The following is a 14,565-nucleotide window of genomic DNA, read 5'->3' on the forward strand; positions in this document are numbered from 1 at the left end:
CAAAACCCAACCCATTTCTTAATTTATGTTTCTATTATTTGTTTTAAAGGCCACAAAGTCTTGGGGCCTTTATTATTTACTGAGGGTTTGAGGCCCGGCCCTGTGTGTGAGGCTTTTGGGCTGTGCAGTACGTGTGTGTGTATGTGTACCATGTGTGTATGTTTGTGTAGTGTGTGTGTGTGTGTGTGTGTGTGTGAGTGTGGGTTTGGGTTTAAGCCCAAACCACCCTTCTTCACCTTAAACCTTTTTAACCCAAAAACCTTAGGATCCTAAAACCCATTAGACCTTAACCCATTTAACCCAAATCCTTTATTTAATTTAGTTCAAGTCCAAATCCTTTAGAAAATCCTTTTATTTATTTATTACTTTTTTGTGCTTAGGTGAAGTTGCTAGTGAGGGAATTCGTAATCCTTATCCGCACAACTCTACTGCTAAGGAGTATATGTGAGTGGACCTTTTCTAAAATTTGCATAATTTCATAGTTTAATTGCATAAGTGAAATGCATGCCTTACGAGTTATTAATTGATTTTATGCTAAGCAGATTTATGAAATATCGTATTTTCTGTGAGGAATTAATTATTGGCCTATATTGAGCTATATTTTAAAATATCGTATTTTCTATAAAAACTATGAATTGGTAGACTATCTGATGGATAATGATAGGATGCTAGAACATGTTTTAAAAACCCCTCTTTATAGTATAGACGATGGATGACTTTATAATATGAAGTTGTTATTTATGAGAGGTGTAACTATTTGTGCGTACCTAGTGGACACTATGTCACCTGGGGTGAGGATCTAGTGTTGGCAGTTAGGCCGAGAGAAATAATCCCTAGCTACGGGCTGAGGGACACGGAGCAGGCATTGGGCCGGGAGTTGGTAATCTCTGGCTACGGGCACAGAGACCACGGTGTTGGCATAGGGTCAGGAGATATATATTTATTCAATAATCTTACTAGTAGTACATTACGCTAAGAGACGATTTATGAGACGTTTGATATTTTGTGTTCAACGATATGTCTCTTGAGATATTTTTGGCATGCTAGGGTTTTCAGTAAAACCATCACTTATTATGCTAGTAGTTTTCTTTATATAAACTGTGGGGTTAGTATCTTGATAACTGTTTTATTATTATTATATATATGAACTTGGTTCACTCACCTTTGTTTTGCGCCCCCATTCAAGTCTTAGAAACAAGGACTACGACATGACGTACGAGGCATTCCCCTACCAGTAGCAATCTATCACTCACTTGTGTGATATCTTGTAATGATCTTTTCTTTTTGTGATCTTGTTTTAGATTGTGTTCTGTGCACTTTAGATACTTCCTTAAATTTTGTTTATTAATGAATTTCCTCCTAATCATTACTTTTGTATTCAATAAATGGCTTTCGTCATCCTTAGGTGTCGGCCAGCACGTGCCTATCCGGGTATTCGGGGAATATCACGGTAGGGACGTGTCATGGGGGCTGGTACAATATGGGCATGTCCCATTCCTCTTTGGTGAGAGATAATCCTTGTTCTAGAAGCTTTTGGACCATCACCTTAGTCGGGCGGCCATTCTCATCAGCTCCCAAACACTGTAATATTCCAATATTGGGGTTATAGAAGTTTACCTCTGCTACATTGGCTGTAGGGAGAAAGGGTCGTGACTCAGCCTCCATAATCTCCCAAAATCCCGGCCCTTTAGCTCTAGCCTCATGGTATACAACCACTTGTTGATGTAAAGTGGAGGGCACGTACAAACTCTGGTGAATCAAATATCTACCAAGCAATGCTCCATAAGTAGAGCTACTATTCACCATAAAGAAAGCTAGCATGATTTCCTTGGACCTCAAATGTACCACCAAAGGTAATATCCTATAAGTTCTAGTAATGGCTCTAGAGAAGCTGGAGACTGTAAGATTAGTAGGGATAAGATCCTCTTCACTTCTACACAACATTTTCATTTGCTTGAGGGGAAGTACATTGACCACAGCTTTACCATCTATTAAGACCTTTCTGAAGGGTACTTCCTCCAGATGAGCAGTTACATATATAGGCTTGAGATGGTTGGCCAAGGCTAGGCTAGGTCAATTGAACACCATTTGGTCTGAATACACCCTTTCAGGCTCATTTCGTGCCGGTTCAGGCAAGTCTTCCATGCTTGATCATTCTTTCCCAGCTTCTTCAACATTAACAAGTGCCATCATTGGTTCTGCTGCCAAATAATCACCCTCCATCATGGCTGGTTAATCTGGCTCAGCGTAAAACTTGGCGGATAAAACATAGGTCATGTTTACATGGAAATTGCTAGGTCCAGGTAGTTCTTCTTTCTTTCCTCCAATTTGACACACAAACTCATCCATCCATGCTTGTGCCTCTTATGGTAGCATTAATTTGAGCACTTCCTCCTCTATTGTTATATCAAAGTTAAGCAACTGTCTTGGTATTTGATTGGGTGTATCTTCCAGTAATGGTAAGGGTAGTCCTCTCTCAAGGGAGATGGTCCCAAAACAAAGACGTTCATGTCTCCAACCTGGTGTAGGCATCATTACTACACTCTCTTAAGCTCTCATCAGAACTCTGTATTTTCCTGGATAGGGATTCTGTGATACATGATCCCCTTCACCCTTCATTTTACTATTTAGTTCTCTCGATCTCTTTTTTGCTTCTCCATTGGAGTTGTCCACCTTGTGTGGCCTCTTCAAAGTTGACATTTCCAGAAGCTTCTAAAAAGGTAGGAATCTTCAATGAGTTCATGTGAGCCTTATGCTTCATTTGGACTCTCCTAATCATAGATGCTCCAATTTCTCTAACTGGCTTCCCATCTTTTCCAAATATGCACCACTTACGCCCAAGTCGGGCTGAATCTTTCTTAGTGACTGAGGAAATTGATTTCATGGTCTTCTCTTTCCACCATTGCCTCACACTGCCATGATAACTTGGTTAGGGAGGTTTTACTTTTACCCACTTTGGCATCTTGGCTTCCTTGTCCTCAGCTTCTTCAGAGACTTCATAGTTCTTGAATACCTCATATAAGCCTTTAGGTTCAGAATCTCCATCCAACCTTTGGAATACATTTTCATAAGCTTCTTTCTCTAATGTCTGCATAATACTTCTGTGGGCATCTTGTTCTTCTTTCTTCCTTCTTCTTACTAACTCTTGATCAATAATTGATGCGTAGAATAACTAAACACACAAATTAAACCCTCTTGTTGACAATTGTAGTATGGATAAGTAGGGATCGTTCTTAAACCGGGGATTAGAAGGGATTGCTAAATCACTCTAAACTTACTCAAATATGTAAAACAAAGTTTAAGACACTAAACTAGACTCAAAGAATGCAAAACTAAACTCTAAAACATTAAAACAAACCAAAAGACTCAAAACAGCAAACAAACACTCAAAACTGCCTTAAAAACACTTTCTGGGCAGTTTTGGGACTCTAACACAAACTTGGACGAAATTTGATTTTCTAATGACCTAAAACACTTAAAAACATATTCTAAGACAAGTTCTAATTAATATGACTCAAAGAAATAAGGTGGGGTTGATTTTGGACGAAAATAAATAAAACAAAGCAAGAACAATGTAAACAGATTCTTAAACAAAATTAAGTGAATTGATGAGATATGGGGTAACTAGAGGGTTCTTCTCCACACATGATACACTTGCATTCAACTTTGATTTCCAATTGCTTCTTTCAATAAACTATGAATCTCAACGCCCTAGGTTAACTGTGATAACACTTTTTTAACCTTCAAGTCTTCCTTAAGTTATTGAATTGGATGGGAATGCACATGCAACAACTCAAAACATTCTCTAAAAGTCCCTTACGTGAAAAGCACAATAAAGATACAATCAAAGATCATTAAGCTTCATCAAAACTATAAGCATTGACGAGGCAATTGTTACTATAAAAAGCATGAAACGTTTGCCAAGAATTCACTTAACACGATCGTTTATAAGCGACCTCCACTACTTGCAAATATAAGGTTGTAACTATTAGGTGAAACTTCCTTATATTTTAGCTTCAAATTCCTGCATGAAAACTAAGTTGGCCACCTTAATCAACACACAAAAATAAGTCATCAATCAAACGGTTAAGCAAATTGCATTCACAATTCATGAAATAACAATTAGACGTAATCAATTCATCTTGCAAGCATAATCATGGTATTGAATAACCCCCTAGCCAAAAAGGCTTAGTTCCTCATGTTCACAAAACAAAGGAAAACTGATTTATACATTGTAAATATAAGAAAGAGAACACCTAAACATTCCAACAATTCAATTTTGAACAGCTAGAACCTTCAAGCACTTCTTCTTCCTCTCTTTTGTTGCGGCACAAGGGTTGGGGGTGAGTTTAGGGAGTTATGGATGATGTAGAAGGATGGAAATAAGGTTAGGATGAATGTAGGGGTCGGCTAGGGTAGTTTTTGGGCAGAAAATATGAAGAATGGTGAAGTATGGATGTGGTAGAGAATGGGGATAGCTTTATGGCGTGAATGATGAATGAATGGATGATTTGTGGCTGCACAAAGGGAGTTTATTTAAAGGATTTCAGGAATTAAAACCCTAGGTTATTTAGGTAATCAGAAATTAAGTCTAAGGCTTCTAGAAATAGGAAACACAATCAGAAAATTAAAGGAAAAGGCAAGGTATATGCGGCAAGGGTTTAAAATAGATTAGGAAAGTGTTTGAATGCAAGGAATCAGGAAACAATCCTCTCCCTTGCACGGCAAGGAAGAGGAATGGCAAGGTGTGTGCGGCAAGGGGTGATTTTATGCAAGGAATGTGTATTTGATGTCCTCGAATGCTTAGGATGCCTTCAAAGTTGATAAAACTTAGGAACATTTAGGAAAGGTCAAACCAAAGTAGGAAACCTTGGCTTAACTTTCCTATTTCAAGTAGGAATCCTTCTTGGAGTAGGAATCCTTGTTCTTCTAGGAATCCTTGTGTGAATAGGAATCCATCTTCAATTAGGAATCCTTCGTTGATTAGGAATCCTTCGTTCTTCAAATCTTCAATTACGTCCATTCCTTGTGCTCTGAGCATGTGATAATCATTCCAAGCTCCATTTTGCTCCAAAAGGCTCCAAAATGCAACTTCTTGCATACTTTGTCCTTGGAATCTGAAAACACACAAAAGTGACTTTAAACACTAAAATAACTAAGTAAACACAACATAAATGCACAAGAACAAGCCAATTAAGTCGCATAAATATGCTCTTATCAAATTCCCCCACACTTAGCTTTTGCTAGTCCTCGAGCAAAACAAAGAAATAAAACAAAACAAAACAAATAAAACACAACCTAAACCTTCCAACATTTGCCTCAGGGATTTCCAATGCACATGACATGTTAAAAATCATTATCCCCACAGATTTGAGTCATCTTTACACTTGAGCACATACTTAATCATAGTCACCACTTACTAGTTCACAATTAACCAATTTAAACAATGTTTTGAATGTAGTAACATGCCTTAGAGAATTCACTCAATTCCTTACAAGATATGCACTCAATTTTCACTCAGATTTTCTAACTACACACCCTATACTAGTTATATGTGAGAAGATTAATGTAGATATGAAAACGAATGCTCACATATATGTATCACAAAGAAAGCAATTTCTGGAGTTAAAAAGCATGTTTAGATATGATCTCATGAATGGAATGCTACTACTTAGATGCGAGAACCAGTGACACCATATGCTCATACCAAATTCAAACTCCACAAATTGAAACACATAACACTCAAGATTGAAGTCAAAGGTTGTAACGGGGCTTGGGGTGTTGGCTAACAAATGAAGGATAGGGATAACAAACGTTCTTAAAGCAATAGCAAGCAAAGTGATGAAATTGAAACTTAGAATTCACTTAGATTGCAGAAATTAACTTTTAAACAAGAAGGGGAAGATTTAAACAACTCTTAGGGCCGAATTCAAAGTTTTGGACCCTTTCTTCAACAAACAACACTTTAGAACTCTTTTTCACATCTTTTCAACTCTTTTTTTTTTTCTTTTCACGAATTTTTTTTTTTTTTTTTTACCCGTGCCTATGGCACACTAACTCACACTTCCCCCACACTTGTTTTCTGCCATACATTAATCAAAAGGAATTCAATTTGAATCATGCTTTACTATGCTTTGAGAACAAGGGTATGGATGGTCCTAATCTAGGCTAGGTGAGGATAGTGTGGGTTAACAAAGAATGTAGGCTAACAAGGCTCAATGGGGTTAACTTAAACATAAAAATGAGGTAGGCCACACGGCAGTTTGGCTTTGGTGGTGGTAACTACACAACTTCATCTTGAATATGTGTTATGCAAATCAATAACATGCTTTGAATGAAATGGGCATGAGTTCTAGCATTTGGAACTAAACGATGAAACGTCTTCTAAGTAGTAACCAAGCAAAGAATAATGAGATCATGCAACGACTTTAGAAAACAATAATGCACAGATTTTAACTCTCCAAATAAACGTTTAAGCTCAATTCTCACAAGGTTGTAGCGTTTGTTTGAGTTCCTTCCTTCAAGCATGTTATAAAAACTAATTTTTATCCTTTGTGATTGCATGTGAATTCATAAGCTATAACCACAATCAAGCATAAGCAAAGAGTAATTCAAACTTTCATCCATGTTAATAACTCTATTTAACAGCCATGCAATTACAAACCGAATCCTCATCATTGTGTTGGAAGGTACCCTAGACACAAACACACAAAAACGACTCAAAACACTCTTTTTAGTCTTTTCAAAACACTTTTTTTTTCAAATTTTTATGTGATTTTCGGAGTTATATGTCAACACACACTAAAACACTTAAAAACAGTAAGGAACAAGTGTATAAGTAATGGGTGATAAAATCCCACGAATTTGCATCAAAAATACTTAGTTACCCCCCACACTTAAATCAAACATTGTCCTCAATGTTTCAAGCATAAAATCACACCAAACAAAAGTAAACACACAAACAGCAACTGAACAAGTAAACTGGGCAAATTAGAAAGAATCAACAAAGAGAAGGGTTTTAGGAACGCAAATCTGGAATTTGAGTGATTCTTAAGTCTTCCTTTGTTGAATGCATGGGTTGCCTCCCAAGTAGCGCTTTCTTTAACGTCTTGCAGCCGGACGAAGAACTCATTCATCTCTCATTGGAGCCCACGGCATGCAGTGGGATCTCCTCCACAACATGCTCCACAAAGTTCTCATACTTTGAATCCTTGAACGGAAATGGATAGTGATGTTTGCGGATGAGTGCGTTGTGTTGCCTACAGTTCATGTAAATGCGCCCACCATTGGGGATTTGCTTGGGTACCTGCACCAAAGAAGGGAACCACCTATCAACTTTAATAGGAATTGGATTGGATTAGGTGGCTTACCTATGTGTTGTGATAAAGTGGCAGCAATGTGAACATTTTTCCCCATGGTGCTTTCGGCCAATTTGAGCACTTTGAGGGCAGTGGTCGTGTGGTCCTTGTGCTGCACTCCAATTCCTTCGTCTTGCATGGTTCTTGATGCATCCCTTGTGCTTGGTGTTGAACGGTCCGGTCCTATCTTTTCTATTTTATCAATGGCACAACAAGAATGAACAACATTAGGAGTCTCAATGGATTCAGAAATTTTAAAACTAATCATGTCACCACCAAATGCCATAGTTACTAATCATTTGGCCACATCAATCTTGGTTTGAGCCGTTTTCATGAAAGGTCGTCCAAGTAAGAGCGGTGATGGTGAAAAGTGGCCTGAATCCTCCATATCAAGCACATAGAAATCTGCAGGAAAAATCAAGTGGTCTACCTGCACCAAAACATCTTCCAACACTCCTTTTGGATAAGCATTAGATCGATCGGCCAATTGGATAATCACACCATCATTTTTCAACTTGCCTAAGTTCATAGATGCATAAATTGAATATGGCATGACATTTATAGATGCTCATAAGTCTAGCATGGCAGATTTGAAACGGGTATTACCAATGACACATGGAATTGTAAAACTCCCCGGATCTTTGCATTTGGGGGGTAGTTTGCGTTGCAACATGGCAAAGACATTCTCACTTACATGCACCACTTCTTTCTCTCGAAAACGTTTCTTGGTTGTACAAAGCTTCTTCAAAAACTTGGCATACTTCAGGATTTGCTTGATTGCATTCACAAGGGGTATGTTGACTTGAACTTTCCTAAATGTCTCTAAAACATCTGTTTCCTCCTCTTCATTCTTGGATTGCAAAAATCTGCTAGGAAAGGGTATAGTGGGTGGAATAACATTAGTAGGAACCGAATTGGACACATTCTTACCTTCGTTAGATAGATTGGATGGTGTTTGTGCCATGGAAACCTGCGGCAAGGATGTTTCTACCCTTGCCGTGGGTTGAGTTGCTTCCTCCTCCTCCATTTTCAACATTTCATCATCTTTGTAACCTGTTTTTGATGAAGAACCTGCTCCAACCTCCTTGCCACTTCTTAGGGTGATCGTTTTGGCTGATTCAAACCCTCCCTTTCGGATTTGGAATGGTAGAACTAGGAAGTTGGCCTTGGTCTTGAAACCTCCCTACAAAATCTGCAATCTGCCCAATTTGTTTCTCCAAGTGATCCACCCTTTTGTTTTGGTTTTGCATTGCTTGGGTGTGATCATCTTGCCCCTGAGATAACTTGGTTAGTATCTTAAGAAGTGCATCATTATCTAGAGACATACCTGAAGCATTTGGGGCAGATTGTGGTTGGACTTGAGGGGGTGTGTATGGTTTGGTGTAGAAACCCGGGGGTTGTTGCGTAAAGCCTCCTTGTGGTTGGGATTGTTGTGGCTCCCTCTACTTGAAATTTGGGTGGTATCTCCAACCGGGATTGTAGGTATTGGAATATGGATCGTTTCTTGGTTGATTTTGGCTTTGAAACCCAATGGCATTAGCGCTCTCCCATCCACTATTCTCAATGAGTTGAGGACACTTTTCGGAGGCATGTCCTTGGACAGAACATAAACCACACACCATTGGTCCTTAAATCTTCATTCCCTCGGCCATCTGTGAAACAATGGAAGTAAGATTAGCTAACTGAGATTGAATATTGGATGTGGAACTTACCTTATGCACTTGTTGCCGTGGGGGTCCTCTTTGGCCTACACCCTCGTATTGTTGAGCGTTCAATGCTCAATTAGCAATCAAGATTTTTGCAGCCATGGGCGTTTTTTCCACCAATGCTCCACCCGCCGAAGCATCGAGCATTTGACGTTCAAGTGGTAGGAGTCCCTCGTAAAAGTATTGGAGAAGTAGTTCATCCTTCATCTGATGCTGTGGACAAGAAGCAACAAGTGATTTAAAACGTTCATAATAAGTGGGAAAAGACTCACCTTCCTCTTGCTGAATACCACTTATCTTTTTACGAAGAAGGATGATTCGAGAAGTTGGGAAGAACTTCTCCAAAAATGCCCTTTTCATACTCTCCCAAGACGTGACTGTTCCGGGAGCCAATTCGTATAACCAATCCTTGGCTTTGTCCATCAAAGAGAATGGAAAAGCCTTCATCTTCAAAATACTTCCGTCAACGTTGACGGGAGTCATGCTTGAACACACCATTTCAAATTCTTTCAAATGTTTGTTTGGATCCTCCATGGACAACCCATGGTATTTTGGAATGTGGTGGAGCAAACTTGACTTTAACTCGAACTCTTCGGTTTTACCTTGAGCAGCCATGGGATATTGGATACACAAGGGTGCGGCATTATCCAATCCCGAGGCGGAAAGTTCCTTGAGTGTACGGTTGTCCATGGCCATGCCTTGAACTTCTCCACCCACTTGTGTCGTAGGATCCTCCTCCTCTTCTAGAACTTGTCCTTCAAGGTCAGGTTCCGGGCTAGGTGGGTTAGACTCTTGTTGGTTCCTCCTTCTTCTCAAAATTCTTTCGAAATCGTCGTCAAAGTCCAAAATATGCTCACGAACAGGTTGGGAACTTCGAGTCATGCACTAGTACCTAAAAACAAAGAAACAAAACAAATTAGCAACTAAGATAGAAAACAAACGAAAAATAAAAAGAAATAATGAGGGATTAGCAAAGTTGCTAATCCCCGGCAACGGCGCCAAAATTTGATGCGTAGAATAACTAAACACACAAATTAAACCCTCTTGTTGACAATTGTAGTATGGATAAGTAGGGATCGTTCTTAAACCAGGGATTATGAGGGATTGCTAAATCACTCTAAACTTACTCAAATATGTAAAACAAAGTTTAAAACACTAAACTAGACTCAAAGAATGCAAAACTAAACTCTAAAACATTAAAACAAACCAAAAGACTCAAAACAGCAAACAAACACTCAAAACTGCTTTAAAAACACTTTCTGGGCAGTTTTGGGACTCTAACACAAACTTGGACGAAATTTGATTTTCTAATGACCTAAAACACTTAAAAACATATTCCAAGACAAGTTCTAATTAATATGACTCAAAGAAATAAGGTGGGGTTGATTTTGGACGAAAATAAATAAAACAAAGCAAGAACAATGTAAACAGATTCTTAAACAAAATTAAGTGAATTGATGAGATATGGGGTAACTAGAGGGTTCTTCTCCACACATGATACACTTGCATTCAACTTTGATTTCCAATTGCTTCTTTCAATAAACTATGAATCTCAACGCCCTAGGTTAACTGTGATAGCACTTTTTTAACCTTCAGGTCTTCCTTAAGTTATTGAATTGGATGGGAATGCACATGCAACAACTCAAAACATTCTCTAAAAGTCCCTTACGTGAAAAGCACAAAAAAGATACAATCAAAGATCATTAAGCTTCATCAAAACTATAAGCATTGACGAGGCAATTGTTACTATGAAAAGCATGAAACGTTTGCCAAGAATTCACTTAACACGATCTTTTATAAGCGACCTCTACTACTTGCAAATATAAGGTTGTAACTATTAGGTGAAACTTCCTTATATTTTAGCTTCAAATTCCTGCATGAAAACTAAGTTGGCCACCTTAATCAACACACAAAAATAAGTCATCAATCAAACGGTTAAGCAAATTGCATTCACAATTCATGAAATAACAATTAGACGTAATCAATTCATCTTGCAAGCATAATCATGGTATTGAATAACCCCCTAGCCAAAAAGGCTTAGTTCCCCATGTTCACAAAACAAAGGAAAACTGATTTATACATTGTAAATATAAGAAAGAGAACACTTAAATATTCCAACGATTCAATGTTGAACAGCTAGAACCTTCAAGCACTTCTTATTCCTCTCCTTTGCTGAGGCACAAGGGTTGGGGGCGAGTTTAAGGAGTTATGGATGATGTAGAAGGATGGAAATAAGGTTAGGATGAATGGAGGGGTCAGCTAGGGTAGTTTTTGGGCAGAAAATATGAAGAATGGTGAAGTATGGATGTGGTAGAGAGTGGGGATAGCTTTATGGCATGAATGATGAATGAATGGATGATTTGTGGCTGCACAAAGGGAGTTTATTTAAAGGATTTCAGGAATTAAAACCCTAGGTTATTTAGGTAATCAGAAATTAAGTCTAAGGCTTCTAGAAATAGGAAACACAATCAGAAAATTAAAGGAAAATGCAAGGTATATGCGGCAAGGGTTTAAAATAGATTAGGAAAGTGTTTGAATGCAAGGAATCAGGAAACAATCCTCTCCCTTGCACGGCAAGGAAGAGGAATGGCAAGGTGTGTGCGGCAAGGGGTGATTTTATGCAAGGAATGTGTATTTGATGTCCTAGAATGCTTAGGATGCCTTCAAAGTTGATAAAACTTAGGAACATTTAGGAAAGGTCAAACCAAAGTAGGAAACCTTGGCTTAACTTTCCTATTTCAAGTAGGAATCCTTCTTGGAGTAGGAATCCTTGTTCTTCTAGGAATCCTTGTGTGAATAGGAATCCATCTTCAATTAGGAATCCTTCGTCAATTAGGAATCATTCGTTGATTAGGAATCCTTCGTTCTTCAAATCTTCAATTACGTCCATTCCTTGTGCTCCGAGCTTGTGATAATCATTCCAAGCTCCATTTTGCTCCAAAAGACTCCAAAATGCAACTTCTTGCATACTTTGTCCTTGGAATCTGAAAACACACCAAAGTGACTTTAAACACTAAAATAACTAAGGAAACACAACGTAAATGCACGAGAACAAGCCAATTAAGTCGCATAAATATGCTCCTATCAATAATGGCACCTGATGTTGGCACCTCTAATTCACATTCACATTGACACTTACTGCATAAGACCACTGCCTTGATTATGGCTACTTATAGTCTATCGGGCAATTTTCTAACACATTTAGATGGCCTAACAACTTGCTTTCTTTCACCCTTTTCTTCCCATGTAGCATTTCCTTTTCCTTTCTCAACCCAGTTAAGGTTGATAATGTTGACTAGGGTTTCTGGAAAGAGATTTGTGTCAATCATCATATTTGCTTGGGATTTTTCCAACAATAGCTTTCCCTTAACTATTAAGTTCTGGATCCAATCCATAAACTGTACACAGTTAATGATGGAGTGATTGAAAATGTAATGAAGTTTGTAGTATTTATTTCCTCTCAATTTTTCTGGTTTAGGCATCATTTTAGTGTTGTTGGGCATGATCACTTTAGCCCTTACTAGCTCCTCGTAAATGTCAGTTGCCTTGGCCAGATCAAAAGAATAAGACTGGCACTTCGTGGGCTTCATAGGCACAAAACCTCTATCATTCATGAACTTTCTGATCTTTGACAGGCTTGACCAATTCTTTAACTATCAAAGGTTTAAAAGGGGTGGTCATCTGTGTTGCGCACAACTCGATTTCTTCTTCCATATTGCTATCATTCTCTCCTAGCTCTGGACCTTCAGACTCCGATTGGTGCATTAGGGCTTTGTTCTTGTAAAAAAATGGGCATTTTGGATGAATGCTTCACTTACTGCTCCCCAGCTAACAACTTCTCATACTTCATAGCAGCAATTATCAACTCTTGAAGCTCATTGAACTGCACATCATAAAACTTCTTCCTTAATTGCAATCTCAGAGCTTTCTGAGCAATAGATATAAGCTGAGCATGATTGATAGAGAACTAGCATCTCATCCTTGTCTTCCTAAACCTCTTCATGAATTCCTCAGTAAAATCATGCTCATATTGTTTCACATCCACTAGATCATCAATAGTCATCTCGAGCTCTACCCTATAAAATTGTTCATGGAAAGCCATCTCCATTTGACCCCAGTTGGCAATAAAATTAGAGGGGGTAACAGAGAGTACCACTGATATGCTAAGCCCACCAATGAATTCCCAAACAACCTTAACTTATAGTTAGGATTTTCTTCAAATGCCACACAATAGTTGGCAAACTTGAAAATGTGGTCTTTAGAGGACATATTACAGTCATCCCCACTAAAGGTTGGGATCGCAGGCACCTTGAAGTTAAGGGGAAAGGGGTTCTGCTCATCAATATACTCCGGGTAAGGCATCTGGTAGGTGATCCTAAACATCGGGCAAGCCTGTGGTTGGGCATTTTGGACCACCATCATTCTCAACTCTGCTAACTGATTTATGAGTTGTTGGTTAGTTGCACTGTTGTGTGGGGTGTAAGAAGGTCCCCACTTCGGGCTACGCTCATTGCCCGAGAAAGCTTCATTTTGTGGTTCTGGTTGTCTCCACCTATCCTCATTTCCCTTATTAGCCAATGGTGGTGGCCTATAAGGGGGTTTGCCCGCAGCTGCGGACACACATTTTCCAGTTGACTCTCCAACTTGCTGAGTCACTCCAAGCTTCCTTCCTTCTAGCTCGATTTGCCCCTAATATCTAGTGAGAATAATATAGGGTCGGGCAAACTTGGTTCCTAGATCTCTTCCTCTTCTAACTGACTGGTTCCATGCTCCTCATTCTTTTTCACCTATCATTTTTTTCCTCAAGCAAAGGAAACAAGGGAATCACTATCTTTTTCTCAGGACTTGCCTTTCTCATCATTTCCTTAGCATGACAATCTTTTAGGGTAGAGTACTCCAACTCTAATATCCTATACTGACTCCCTGTTAATGAACAAAGTCTGCTGACCTCTCCTCTAGCCTCTAGAGAGATATTCTCCATGCTTTTTAATACTTGCACCATGGTCATTTGCAAGTCTTCATTTGTAACTTTTCCGCTTGACTTCTCAAAAGAAGTTGGGCTTTCTAGAATCATAAGGCCTCGTAGGGAAGGAAAATCTTCCGGGTGATCTGTCATGTCTGATCTTGTTAGACAATGGGGTGGCCATACTTTGCATTCCACCTGAAATTTCGCTCATTCCTTCTTCTTCTTGGTATAGAAGACTATTAATCCCACTGGGCATGCCAAAACTATGTTCAAGGCAAAGATGGATTGTCTTTTCGCATAGTTGCCCAAGGGTATTGGCATTTGGTTATCGGGCTTGCACTTACTGCTTGGTGTGTTACAATATAAGCTTAGAGTTAGTTTGAAAGGTGCCTTTGTGGGGCCTTAGGTGTAGGCCTTGAGGCTCCCAATCAAAACTAACAAAGTGTTAGGTGTGCCACTGTTATCTCAGTATAACAGATGTTGAACATATATGATTTAAGTTGATTACTTGCGCCCCAAGTTACTCAGACTTCTT

Source organism: Malus domestica, chromosome 14 (genome assembly GCF_042453785.1).
Source record: "Malus domestica chromosome 14, GDT2T_hap1".
Lineage (NCBI taxonomy): Eukaryota > Viridiplantae > Streptophyta > Magnoliopsida > Rosales > Rosaceae > Malus > Malus domestica.